The following is a 14,786-nucleotide window of genomic DNA, read 5'->3' on the forward strand; positions in this document are numbered from 1 at the left end:
CCCTTGATCCTCAGCAACTAACCCAATGCCTGGTTCCAAGTGGGCATTGAAAATGGTCTTTAAAGTGGGCAAAGAAAATAAGATAAATTACAGAATGACATCATATGCTGGTATGGCAATTTAGTAGTAATGAATACATTAAACTACAGTGGTTAAATTCAGAATTTTCACATACTGGGACAGTGGCAAAAACAACAAAAAATTTACTTGTAATTTCACAGCCATTATTAGTTTATTGAGAATTGGGCAAGTCAGCATTTTTCTGTATCATCAACCGTGGCTCTTTCATTGAAATAAATTCTAAAGAAACAGAATTATACTTCTGAATTTTCACCAGGGGCCATTTGTGTCCTTATTTGTTTTATGAATATTTATGGAGCACTGACTAGATCCTATGCTTTGTGTAAGGCACTCATGATACTATAACAAGCAAGACAGACGAGGTGCCTGTCCTCAAGCAATCAAAAAACGAGCAATTGGAAAGAATACAATTAGTGTTGTGACTATGAAAGCACAGAGTGTATGTGGTGAAATAACGTGTGGTCTGGAGTGAGAATACATCAGTCCCCGCACATTTGTATAGCTCCTTGCGATGAGTCTCATTGTATTGGAAAGGCTGGTGCACACGTCTGCGTACCCAAGGAATCCAGGGTCTTCAAGGGCTGAGAATGGGACTTCTGTTTTATCCTCATCAAGTAGCAGAATTCCAGCACATATTAGGTGATCAAGAAATATTTCTTGAATGACTGAATTAACGCATTTCTTTCACATCCGTAGTCATACTTCTACTTTATTAAAATAACCCTTTAGCATAAAGAGAATGGAGATAGTAATGCCTCTTTTTTTGGTAAATCATAAAAAAAGTGTTGATCACACTTCTCAGTTCATGTGACTAACATTGGTCCACCAATGGCTTTTCACAGTTCATTTATAATCCCTCTTTTTAGGGCTTCCCTGGTGGCGCAGTGGTTGAGAGTCCACCTGCCGATGCAAGGGACACGGGTTCATGCCCCGGTCCGGGAAGATCCCACATGCTGCCAAGCAGCTGGGCCCGTGAGCCATGGCCGCTGAGCCTGTGTGTCCAGAGCCTGTGCGTCCGGAGTCTGTGCTCCGCAATGGGAGAGGCCACAACAGTGAGAGAAAAAATCCCTCTTTTTATATCCATCTCCATATGATTTGCCACCCACCCCCAAACATAGGGGGTTGCTATGTGTTTTGCATACATGCTTGAATTTTAAGCTATCTTTGTCAAATATGAAGTCTTGTTATTGTTGTTGTTGTGTTTTTAAAGTATACAATTATCGTAGATCTTATTTTCTTTTTTGTTCATACAGGCCTACGTGTTACATATGAATTCATGTTACTGATTATACATATACATGATTGCTACAACTGCTGCATACACATTTTATTTATCTGCCTCATATGAACTCAAAAATTGTCTCCAAATCCAGGCACTTGGAATACTACTGGGAAAAACCTAACACATACTCGTTTATGATCAGTTTGAGAATTTCCCTGGAATATACATATATCCAAGAGTGATATTTCTCAGTAATAGTTTGTGCCTGTATCCAGGTAGCTTAAGTACTTTAAATTTGGCTCTCAACTGGAGTAACCAGTCTGTATTCCCGTCATCACTTTGCAAGATTTCCTGTTTGCCCATATCCCTGACAAGATTTGTGTGTGAAAAAGAATTTGTCTTGCCTTTTCCCTCCATTCCCAGGAGGTAAACTCTTAATCCTAGGAATTTTCTGAGTGACAAGAGTATCTGTTATTTATGGTGGGTCCCTGGGACCACACCTGATAATTTATGCTAACAAGATGACCTGGGATGGGGACTGTCTACCCCAGAAAGATCATTCATGTGACTAGAGGGTTGAGATTTTCAGTCATGTGATATCAGCCCAACCTCCAGGAAGGGGAGAGGGGCTGGAGATTGTGTTCAGACTCATGGTCAATGATGCAATCACCTGTGCCTAGGTAATGAAGCCTCTCTAAAAAGCTCTGGACTCCAGAAGTTGGATGAGCTTCCCTAGTTGGCAACACTGCTCATATCAGCACACATCAATATGCCAGGAGAGAAACATGTCCCTGGGCACAATGGAAGCCTCATATTTGGAACTCTCCCAAACCTCTCCCTATTCATCTTTCCCTTTCGCTGGTTCTGATTTATCACTTTTCCATAATAAAACTGTAATTTTAAGTATATAAGTATACAAAATTTCCAGAGTTCTGTGCTGTTTTGGCAAATTATTGAATCTGAGGAAGTCTGTCAAGACTTCAGATTTGTAGCCAGCTGCTCAGAAGTGAGGACAGCCCTGGGGACTTCTGAACTCATGGTTGATGTCTGAAGTGAGGACAATCTATAAGGACTGTTCCCCCGTAATCTGTGTAGTTTTGCCAAACACCAGGTAGCACAGCATTATCTGATTTTTACAATTTTTCCAGTAAGACTGGTCTAGAGTGACACTCCATTGTTGTTTTAATTTGCATTTCTTTTCCTATAAATGAGTATATCTTCTCAAATGCTTATAGAAAAAAGGGTTTTCTCCCTTTTTGCTGCCTGTTCCCAACTTTTAACTATTTTTATTGTTTTCCTGTTTTGTTTTGAGTTCTTTTGGTGCTTTGTAAAATAGTTTTTATATTCTAGGTATTATTTATCCTTCTCTCATTAACTGTGTCAATGTTGCCCTTTGTTGAACAGAAACACTTAATTTTGATCTAACAAAGTTTTAATAGAGATCTTCTTTAAGAAGTTCTTTCCCACCATAAAATCATAAAAATGTTATCCTAAGTGTCTCTATTCAATTTATATATATATATATATATACATTTTTTTTATATTTTGCTTTTTAATCCATCTTTGTATCTGGTGTAAAGTTGTCATCATTTATTTTTATCCTGTAGTGAGTTAATTTATTGAAAACTATCCTCTCCAAAGAATTTTAAAATTCTGAATAAATTACCTTTATTATATAATTTATATTTAATTCTATCATTAAAAATAAAGGTGATATTATTTTTATTATATATCAGTTTCCAACATATACTGATCTTTCTCTGGGTTTTCTATCCTTTTCCATTGGTCTACATGTCTATACTTGCACCAATTATCTACTGTTTTCACTACTATGACTTTGTAGTATGTCTTAATATCTCATAGACTTATCCCACCATTTTTTTTAATTGATTTATTTCCCCATGGGACTCTAATCTTCCATGCCAATGTGTGGGTAGATACGTACATGTGTGTGTATTAATACATATATGTGTGTGTATACATAAATATAAATTTAAATCTATATATACAGAGTTTAAAAAAATTAGCTGATTGTGATTGTAATAAATTAATAAATTGGAGAAAAGTAAACATTATTAAAATATTAATGCATGCCATATGTAGTGCTGATAACTATTATATTGGCATTTTTTAGATTTTTTAATACTCTTTAAAAGAGCTTCAAGTTTGTCTACATGTATCTTATATACTCTTTAAGGTAATTCCAAGCTACTTTACATTTTTAGTTAATATTACATATGGAATCATGTATCTATATAATTTTCAAGGTGATTATATCTGGTAATTTTAACAGAACTATTGATTCTAAGAAATGAATACTGTGTCTGCTGAATGTATAATTTTCATATAATAGTCACAGTTTTTGTCAATATATTCTACTGCTTTTATTCTAAGTGAGTAAAAATAAATGTCTATATCTCACCTTTTTATCTTCACATATTTTTATTCATTTTTCTTATTTTATTGCATTGGCCCAAACCTCCAGGACAATGTTAAGGATATAGTAAATGCCCTCATTTCTGATGTAAAAGAAACTATGGGGTTTCCCTGGTGGCACAGTGGTTGAGAGTCTGCCTGCTGATGCAGGGGACACGGGTTTGTGCCCCAGTCCGGGAAGATCCCACATGCCGCGGAGCGGCTAGGCCCGTGAGCCACGGCCGCTGAGCCTGAGCGTCTGGAGCCTGTGCTCCGCAATGGGAGAGGCCACAACAGTGAGGGGCCCACGTACCGCAAAAAAAAAAAAAAAGAAAAAGAAAAAATGCTCCCTTCAATCTTCCACTCTGTCTTTCCCTCTCTGTTTATCTAAATGCAGAGATCTGGGAGAAGGATTTTAAGAAATCCCTTATGGGTCCTGGAGTCAAAAGGTGGAAGGAAGCAGCATCTCTGGTAGGGTCTCAGGATAATAGCTCAGGAGAGTTGGCCAGCTCATATTAGTATGTGATATGACCAAAAAATAAATTTTTATTATGTTTAGCCCCTGAGATCTTGGAGTATTTGGTTACTAAGTAGCCTAAAATACCTTAATTTGCAGCACTTACTATATTTGTTGTGTATCTCCAAGATTTAACACAAATCAAATTTTTATATCCTCTTGAAATCTTAGCTAGCAAAAATTATTACCATAAATATTCTGTGAACTTTATCATGCTTTTTTGGATTTAATGAAATAGACAATATTTTTTCTTCTTAGATTTATTTAAATTGTAAATTGGATTTATAGACTTTCTGATGTTGACCAACTATTTTTGTATTCAGGGGATGATCCTATATGAGGATGATCTTTTAATGCACTGATGAATTTACACACACATACACACACACACACACACACACACACACACACACACACACAGATAGGGTTTTGCAGTTTCTCTTGTCCCTCTATAGTCTAGTAACCTGAATACAGCCAGAATGATCCTTTACAAACCAACCAACTTTTTACCTCCAATTCTTCCAATTGAGGCAGGGAGACAGATGGGCCTCAGGCTGAACAGCTTAAGTTTCTTCCCTGTGGACAGAAACTCCATAACAGCTGGAGTGAGAGAGGAGGCTGGGCCCTACCCAGATAAGAGATAAAAAACCACATATTCCTCATTCTCAAAGTCAAGGAGACCTTCCCGACTACACATGCTTAGAAAGGCTCCTTGGAGGTCAAAAAGGGAGGGAGTGCCACCCCATAGTAAGTGAAGTCAACTACCCATAGGCCTCTTTGCTAGAATCCATCTTGGCTAAGAGATGCGCAGGCATACATGGGGGACCCTGACATAAACCAAATACAGACTCAGAACGAGGCAAAGCAAGATGATTGATCAAAGGAAACCCAGAAGAAATGACCCATAGAAGTGATTCAAACTACCACAACGGTGCAACTCTCTCTCTGAGCCTGCCCGTGTGTCTATCCACACGTACTGTACTCTTTTTCCTCCTAATAAACAGTTTACTTGTTTCACTACTTTCCATCTCTATGTGGAAATTCATTTCTACACAGCTGACAGGCCAGGGCCTTGTCACTGGCCACTATTCTCTGGTTGTGTAGTGGCTAGGATTCAGTACTCTCACTGCCGCTGCCCAACCTCAATCTCTGGCCGGGAACCTAAATCCTGCTTCAAGCCACTGCAGGCTAAGGCCACCTGAGATCACAATCTCTTCCCAAAATTATTTGGTTAAGTCTTTCCAAAGACCTGCAAGGCCATTTTTTTAATACTTCCATTTCCCATTTCACTGACTCTGCTCTAGCCACACTGTTCTTCTAGTTGTTCTTTTAACATAAGTTTTTTCACCTAATTTACTTGTCATTCTGTTTGGCTGGTATACTCTAAACACACAGGATTCTTTTCTTTTCCCCTTTGTTCAGGTCATAAATCAAATGTTCTCTTTTATATCAGTTTCCTAAAAGTAGAGAATGAGACAGGCTTGTTTGAGTTATTTCTTGAGGATGTTCTCTCAGGAAAAGGGGAGTGAAGGAAGCCAAATAAAGATGGGGAACATCTAAACAAAGATATGGTATGAACATGAGAATCCTTTCAGTTTGTTCCCACATTGTTTGGTTTCTTGGAAACAGACTTTGAGATGAAAGCTTGCAGAAGATTTATTGGTGTGTACTCTCAAGAAATAACACTTCTAAGAAAATGAAAGGTTCAAATTCAGGCAGAGAGGAAGAACGTAATCCACACTATGATTGCAACTAACCCCTCAGCCCACCTTAAGAGGAACTCTGGAGTGAGACTGGCACTTCATATTTGTCCCAAGTCGAGGCAGAACACTACAGTACCCACTTCAAACCAGGAAGCTCTGTAGCACAAATTACTCCATAGAATCAGTCCCACCTTGAGAGAATGGGAGCCGTTCTCTCAACTCTGTCTCAGTTAGTCATCAGCTAAAGTCCTTCCCTGAGAACAAGGGTTGCCTCTCAGACTCGGTAGCTCACATCTGTTTAAGAGAAATTGTCCAGAAAAGAAGGCAGCTGTGAGTTGTTATCAGACAATATTAGCAGTTGGGGGATGTGCGCACCAGTTAATAAAAGGAATATTAAGAAATCACCAACAGCATCTAGTACTATCCACCCCTTGCACTGCTCAGATATACCTCCTATTCACATTACAGTAAACTGTTCCTGGAGAGAGGATAAAGTGAACCTATCTGGTTGGTCACATCTTCTGGGAAAACATACAAGACCACTGTTAGTGGGATAAACTACAGCCCTTACTCCAAGAGTTGATCCTAAGGCCATAACTGACACTCATCATTTACTTTCTCCTCTGCCTAATCACTAGATTGGGGATTAGTGTGTGGCACTAACAGCATCAAATTCAACATCTAATCAGCTCGTGGTAAAACAGAAAAACCAATCCTTTCCCTGGTATGCTTATTATTCTGATGTATTTTTCTCTATTAACTTTTGATTCCAACAGATGCATACTTACTGATGGTTTATTATTTGTTTTCTCTCATTAGATTTTAAGTTCCACATTGAGAAGAATTTGACCTTTTTTTTAATTCAATGCTTTATATTCAGAGCCTAGAACATTTACCTACATGAAATATTCATTCAATAAATAAATATTCATTCAATAAATTAAGATCTTTACATTTTTGTTAGTAATTAAATTTAACTTTCAGTTTCTTTCTTTTTTTTTTTTGAAGACTTCAAGTTTTAGAATAGTTGTAGGTTCACAGCAAAACTGAGAGGAAGGTACAGAGATTTCCCACATTCTTCTACCTGTACACATGCACAGCTGCCCGCAGTAGCGACGTACCCCTACCAGAACAGTACATTTATTATAATGAATGAACCAACATTGACACATCACTATCACCCAAAGTCCATAGTTTACTTTAGGGTTCACTCTTGGTGTTGTACATTAAGGGTTTAGACAAATGTACAATGACATGTTTCCAACATTATAGTATCATATAGAGTAGTATCAATGCTCTAAAGATCCTCCACCTATTTATCCCTCTCTCCCTCCCTCCTAACCTCTGTCAACCACTAATTTTTTAATGTCTCTATAATTTTGCCTTTTCCAAACTGTCATGTAGTTAGAATCACATGGTACACAGCCTTTTTTAGACCAGTATATTTCACTTAGTAATATGCATTTAAGGTTCCTAAATGTCTTTTCATGGCTTGATAGTTTTTTGGGTTTTGTTTGTTTGGTTGGTTGGTTTTGTTTTGTTTTGTTTTGTTTTAACACTGAATAGTATTCCATTGTCTGGACATACCACAGCTTATTTATCATTTACCTAAAGAAAGATATCCAGGTTGCTTCCAAGTCTTGCCAATTAAGAATAAAGCTGCTACAAATATCTGTGTGCAGGCATAAGTTTTCAACTCATTTGAGCATATGCCAGAGTGTGATTGTTGGAACATATGGTAAGAGTATGTTTAGTTTTGCAGGAAACTGCCAAAATGTCTTTCAAAGTGGCTGTACCATTTTTCACTCCCACCAGTGAATAAGAAGAATTCATTTTCTTTTTTATATTTTTACCAGATTTTGGAATTAAAGTTACATTAATCTTTTTGAATGAATAAGGATATTTTATGGTGTGTTTATGGTATGTTTCTTTTTAGAATGAGTTAAAAGTACCTCACCTATGGAATCATCATGGTCTGAAAATTTAGAGAAATATTCTTACCACTAAAATATCTTTAAATATTAGAAGCCAATTATAACTTTTCAATTAAAATTTAGGCAATATTTGGCAATTTATATTTTTCTAAATATGTATTGATTTTATTTACATTTTAAAATTTACATTATATAGTCCAGTCTTTATAATAGTTCTTTATCATTTTTATGGCATAATCTTTCTTTTTTCTTTTTTTCTTTCCTTTATTATTTTCGTTTGTTTTTGTCATCCCTTCTGCTAGAGTGTCTTACTAATATTTTCAAAAAACAGCTCTTGATTTAATTTTTCTTCTCTGTATTATTAATTTATAATCTCATTTCTTTTAATCTGTTCTAAATTTACTTGAATTTCTGGAACTTATTCTGCTATAGATTTAAATTCTCATCTGGTCTGCAATTAATCCTTCATTTCTTCATATTTCTTTTTATACTTTTTTTTTTTTTTTTTGGCGGTATGAGGGCCTCTCACTGTTGTGGCCTCTCCCGTTGCAGAGCACAGGCTCCTGATGCGCAGGCCCAGCGGCCATGGCTCATAGGCCCAGCCGCTCTGCGGCATGTGGGATCTTCCCGGAACTCTCAACCACTGCACCACCAGGGAAGCCCCTCCTTCATATTTCTTAATGAATGTATTTAATTTTCTCTCTAAACTCTATGTGTTTCTTACAAACTTTGACACATGCAGAGCTTAATATGTAATTTTGATTCATGTCTGAATATATTGTAATTTCCTTCACTATTTATTATTTATTCTTAATTATTTTCTTAAATGTTATTTAGTAGCTTATGGTTTACTTTCCAAATATATAAAAATATAAAAATGATATATAGAATTATAAAATAATTGTAAAATACATTAATTATTTATAGACTTAGAACATAGTATTATGATGTTAATTATTTGTAACTTATATAGGCACCCTTTGTTGGCTTATATGTCATTGAATACTGTGATTATTCCATTTGTGGTTCTAAGGAATGTTTTTATTTTCCATTTAGATAAACTATTGTTGATAGCGCAGTAGACACTCCTTGCCTCATAGATACAGGAGACAATCTACCAAGTTTTATATCCTACTTCCATCTATAATTCATGGGTAAGTTTCTCATTTATCAGCAGAGATAAAAACCATTATGATTTTAGAGGGCTGTCATGGGGAGTATATTAGTTAGTCCAGGTTAAATATTAGCAGGCAGTCTTACTTATATTATTTTGAAATACATTACTATGCTCCAAAAGAAACTAGCTTTTAGTACATCTAAGAATATCCAAGTCATCTATTTTCTTGATAGCAAAAATTGAGAAAATTTGTTTTTTAATTGTAGCCCACAGACTTAGATAATTGAATTATTCATAATCCTTGGGTCTTTCCTTTATTATTGATTGTTTAAGTTTGTTTACTTGTATTTATGTATGTTATTTTAAAATAACATTATGTTTTGGACTTCTGTGTCTACACTCACAAAGTATTTAGCTTCTTTCCTCTTTGTAGACATTTAGGATGCTCGTTCCAATTTTTTCATATTATATACCATTTGCCATTATACCAAATTGCTGTACATATTTATGATTACTCTCTCAGGATGAGTTTCCCTAAGTAGGCTTGTTAAGTAAAATTACAAGAACATTTTCAGAGCCTCTGATAATATTTCTAAACTGAAGTAAAGTAAGTTTCTACCAATTAACATGCTTGTCAGCTGTCTCAGAGTGCTCATTTCTCCTCACCTTCCACCTGGTGGATTAGATTTTTTTAATTCTTTTCAAAATCAATAGGCAAAAAATTGGTTTGCATTCTTGCTAAAATTGCATTTTTTGATTGCTAGTGAGTTTGAATATTTATGCCTATGTCCGTTTTCCATTTGTATTTATTTTAGTAAACGGCTTATTATAGTCTTTGTTAATAATTCCAGTTGTGTTTTCATCTTCTGATTAGCAATTTTAAGAGTGCTTTATTAAAACTCTATCCTCTATAAGATATGCTCCATTTATTTACATCTTTATTTTCATTTTAAATTTATCTATGTTAATTTTTGAATTACAGATTTTTTAAATTGGAGTAGCAAGATTTATCAATATTGTCTTAATATTATGTTTTTCCTCTCATGCTTAGATGTGCTTGTGATGTGGTGATTTAAGTATATGCCACACCATTCTTTTTTTTAAGACTTTAAAAATTGTCTTCTTTTATAATTTTCTTTTTATGCTTTCCATAAATTTCTTATTGTATTTGTAACTATGTACTTTATGTTTTTGTTTTAATAAAATAATCTTACTTTTATTGAAAACATCTTCCAGAATAATTTCAAGTCATTTTTACTAGATTATATAAAAAATGTTGACCTTCTAATATATATATTATACATATATAGTTTACCATACCATTTAAAATCACCTAGCAATTTCTAAAAAGGTCTCAATTTATTTGATTGGATGTTCCAGAAAAATAATTGACTATATATAATATTATATCTCCTATATATAAAGGATATTGAGTTACCTCATTTAAAATTATAATTTTTAAACATTTTCGTTTTTTATTTTACAGAATAAGAGTTCTAAGATCTGTCAATGTACGAATGGATAAAGAAGGAGTGGTACATAGATACAACGGAATATTACTCAGCCATAAAAAGGAACAATATTGAGTCATTTGTAGAGACATGGATGGATCTACAGACTGTCATACAGAGTGAAGTCAGAAAGAGAAAAACAAATATTGTATATTAATGCATATATGTGGAACCTAGAAAAATGGTACAGATGAACCAGTTTGCAGGGCAGAAACTGAGACACAGATGTATAGAACAAACGTATGGACGCCAAGGGGGGAAAGTGGTGGGGGTGGTAATGGTGTGATGAATTGGGAGATTGGGATTGACATGTATACACTGATGTGTATAAAATAGCTAACTAATAAGAACCTGCTGTATAAAAAAATAAATAAAATAAAATTCAAAAAAAAAAAGTTCTGTCAATGTATTAAAAGTTCCTTGGATTATTGAAAACATATGGAGATATATAGAACATGACTCCAGAGAGTCACTGGTTCTGTCAGTACTGTACCCAAGACTCGAGGTTTTTTTTGTTTTTTTTTTTTTGCACTATGCAGGCCCCTCACTGCCATGGCCTCTCCCGTCGCGGAGCACAGGCCCCGGACGTGCAGGCTCAGCGGCCATGGGTCACGGGCCCAGCCGCTCTGCAGCATGTGGGACCCTCCCGGACCGGGGCACGAACCCGCATCCCCTGCATTGGCAGGCGGACCTCAACTACCGCGCCACCAGGGAAGCCCAAGACTCGAGTTTTTGATGCTCCACTAGGGAAGCCACTGATTTAGGCTTTCTAGAACAGTATTATACAATAGAACTTTCCTTGTACCTGAATTTAGATCTCACCATGGAATGCTTTATTTAATGTATTTGGTTATTTAAATAAAACTGGTAATTTTTAAAAATTAAAGTCCCACTCAAATACAAATATGATGTTTAAATATTTGATTAGCAGTAGCTTATGTAACCTCTCCTTTCAACTAAAATATTTACTAATAAAAAATAGAAGACACAAATACAGAGAAATAAGACTCATATCAATAAACTATCATAAGAATCTAGATGAAATCATTAATTGCTATAAAAACATAACAGAATTGAGAAACATTTCTGATGACGTTTCACTGATTAAATAGAAACTATGTCAAAATATAGAAAGTAGGAGAAAAATGGATCAATCGTTAATTGATATCTCTCTTGCTATCCCAAATCCCTAAAAAAAATTTTAAAAGAGGAAAAAAAGAAAGATATATTCCTGAAATATTAAAAATTACCAGTTATATCAGTTCACTGAGCCTGAAGGGAATTAATGGATTTTTATCTTTTTCTCTGATCAATCTAAGATAATTTCCTTTTGTTTTCAATAACACAAAAACATGTATATAACAGGCATTTAGTCCTATTAGTATTTATTCTTAGCATTCCCTTAATAGTCATTGAAGAGGCTTTAGCACAGATTTTTCCCCAAAAAATATTTCAAGGATGAAGTAGCTTAATTACTTTCATTAAAATCCCATCACTGGATAGCTCTTCAGTTTCTCATATATTTACACATTTAAACATTTCAAACACATAAAATTAACTTTTTATTATACTTAAATGTGACTTTGTTCAAAACAGTGACTATTAACTACTCAGGCTGGCTTGATAGAGTTGAGACTTGTTGAAACCCTCTCACAACAGGGAGGCCATAAAAGCAAGGGTGATTTTTTGTGGCTGTTGTTCCCATTTTGTTTCTGAGAACATTTTTCTATCCTTCTAGTTGTGCCAGAACTTAAAGGAGCATTAGAAATCATCTTATTCAACTCCTTAAATTCAAAATCAAAGAGCTAGTGACTCAGGGAGCAGAAATGATTTGTCCAGGTCACTCCAACCAAATGGGGGAGGCAAAAACCAGTACTCAGGTCTTCTATCACTCAAACCCTTGTTCTTTCCACTATTTAACTGTGCCTCCTGTATGGAAACAGACAACAAAAGAATGGATCAAAAACCATGCTTTAGATCTTGTAAACATAATCTGTGGCATAATATACAATATCTTAATGCATACCAATCAAAAACTCTATTCATGCTCCTTCAAATATATTCCTGGTCACTGAATTCTAGACCAAGCCCTACATTTGTTTTTCTGACTTGACTTCTTAGTGAGAAAGAGCAAGTTCACCACTTTTTATATATTTTTCTCAGTATAATATTTTAACTGATCACATACCATGAATTATCTAGTCTTTTATATCAAGTACAATATTTGGATGATGCAGAGATAGAAATTATGTATGGGTAGTAGAAGGAATAATGGACTTATAAACCAAAAGAGATGGGTTCCATTAGGGGCTGATAGCGTGATTTTGAATGAGGATCTCCACTTCTCTAAAATTAACTATTTCTTCAAGAATCTTGAAGAAATCAAATGAGACAGTGTGTAGGAAATGATTGAGGGGGTCCAGATCAAGATGGTAGAGTAAGAAGATCCTGAACTCACTTCCTTCTATGGACATACCAAAACAGCTCCACATAGAACAGCTATCTCTGAGAATGACCTGAAGACTGGCAGAAGAGATTTCCTACAACTAAGGATATATATAAAAAAGGTCATATTGAGACAGGTGGGAGAGGCAGAGACAGGGTCTAGCCAGAACCCACACCCCTAGTGCAAGGACCCAAAAGCAGGAGGGCTATCACAACCATATATGTTCCTCATGAGAACTGAAGGGTCTGAGCCCCACTTCAGGCTCCCTAGCCCAGGAGACCTGCACTGGGAAGACAAACCTCCACAATATCTGGCTTAGAAAACCAGCAGGGCTTATGTCCAGGAGAGCTGGATGGCTGTAGGAAATCATGACTCTTCTTGAAGGGATTTTGCACAAACTCACTTACTCTGAATCTCAGTGCAGAAGCAGTAGCTTGAAAAATGCCTGGGTCATATGAGAATAAGATTAATTGACTAATTTTAGGATGTGTGCCAAAGGGGTAGGGATCTGATGGAATTTTCTCTGGGGAAAGAAGCATTGGAAGGCACTTTTTTTTTAAACTCTCCACCTAACTGGCCTGACACTGGCCGGCACCATTTCTGTCACTCTCCATCAACCTAGCTAACACCTGGCACCTCTGCCCTGGCATTCCCCGAAGGAACCACCCCATCCAACCTTTTTGTCCTGACTAGCCCCTCCAAAATGGCTCCCACCCTGCCCGAACTGGGGAGCAGCCCCAGAATGGACTGGCATGATATGTTCAATGTACTGAAAGGAGAGAACTTAAAACCAAGAATAATCTACCTGGCAAGGTTTCCATTCAGAATGGAAGGAGAGGTAAGTGTCCCAGAAAAGCAAAAGCTAAAAAGTTTATCACCACTAAACCAGCCTTGCAAGAAATGTTAAGGGACTGCCTTAAATGGAAAAGAAAAGGCTATAACTAGAAACAAGAAAATTATGAAAGAAGAAATCCCACTGGTAAAGATAAATATACCATAAAGGTGGTGGAGCAGCCTCCAGTAAAGCTAGGATGAAGGTTAAAAGACAAAAGTAGTAAAATTAACCAAAACTACAATAATTAGTTAAGTGATACACAAAAAGATGTAAAATATGACATCAAAAACATAAAATGTGGGTGGGAGAGTTAAAATGTAGTGCTTTTAGAATGTGCTCAAACTTAAAAAACCATTCATTTAAAAAAGGCTGCTGGGCTTCCCTGGTGGCGCAGTGGTTGAGAATCTGCCTGGTAAGGCAGGGGACAAGGGTTTGAGCCCTGGTCTGGGAAGATCCCACATGCCATGGAGCAACTAGGCCCGTGAGCCACAACTACTGAGCCTGCGCGTCTGGAGCCTGTGCTCCGCAACAGGAGAGGCCGCGATAGTGAGAGGCCCGCGCACCGCGATGAAGAGTGGCCCCCACTTGCCACAACTAGAGAAAGCCGTCGCAAAGAAACGAAGACCCAACACAGCCAAAAATAAATAAATAAATTAATTAATTAAAATAGACTGCTAACTACATAGATTGTTATATATGAACCTCATGGCAACCAGAAACCAAAAACCTGTAACATATATACAAAAAATAAATAGAGGGCTTCCCTGGTGGCGCAGTGGTTGGGAGTCTGCCTGCCGATGCAGGGGACACGGGTTCGTGCCCCGGTTCGGGAAGATCCCACATGCCGCGAAGCGGCTGGGCCCGTGAGCCATGGCTGCTAAGCCTGCGCGTCCGGAGCCTGTGCTCCGCAACGGGAGAGGCCACAACAGTGAGAGGCCCGCATACCGCAAAAAAATAAATAAATAAATAAATAAATAAATAAATAAATAAATAAATAAATAAATA

Source organism: Monodon monoceros, unplaced genomic scaffold, assembly GCF_005190385.1.
Source record: "Monodon monoceros isolate NGI ecotype Baffin Bay Population unplaced genomic scaffold, NGI_Narwhal_1 Super_Scaffold_4, whole genome shotgun sequence".
In the NCBI taxonomy this organism is placed as follows: domain Eukaryota; kingdom Metazoa; phylum Chordata; class Mammalia; order Artiodactyla; family Monodontidae; genus Monodon; species Monodon monoceros.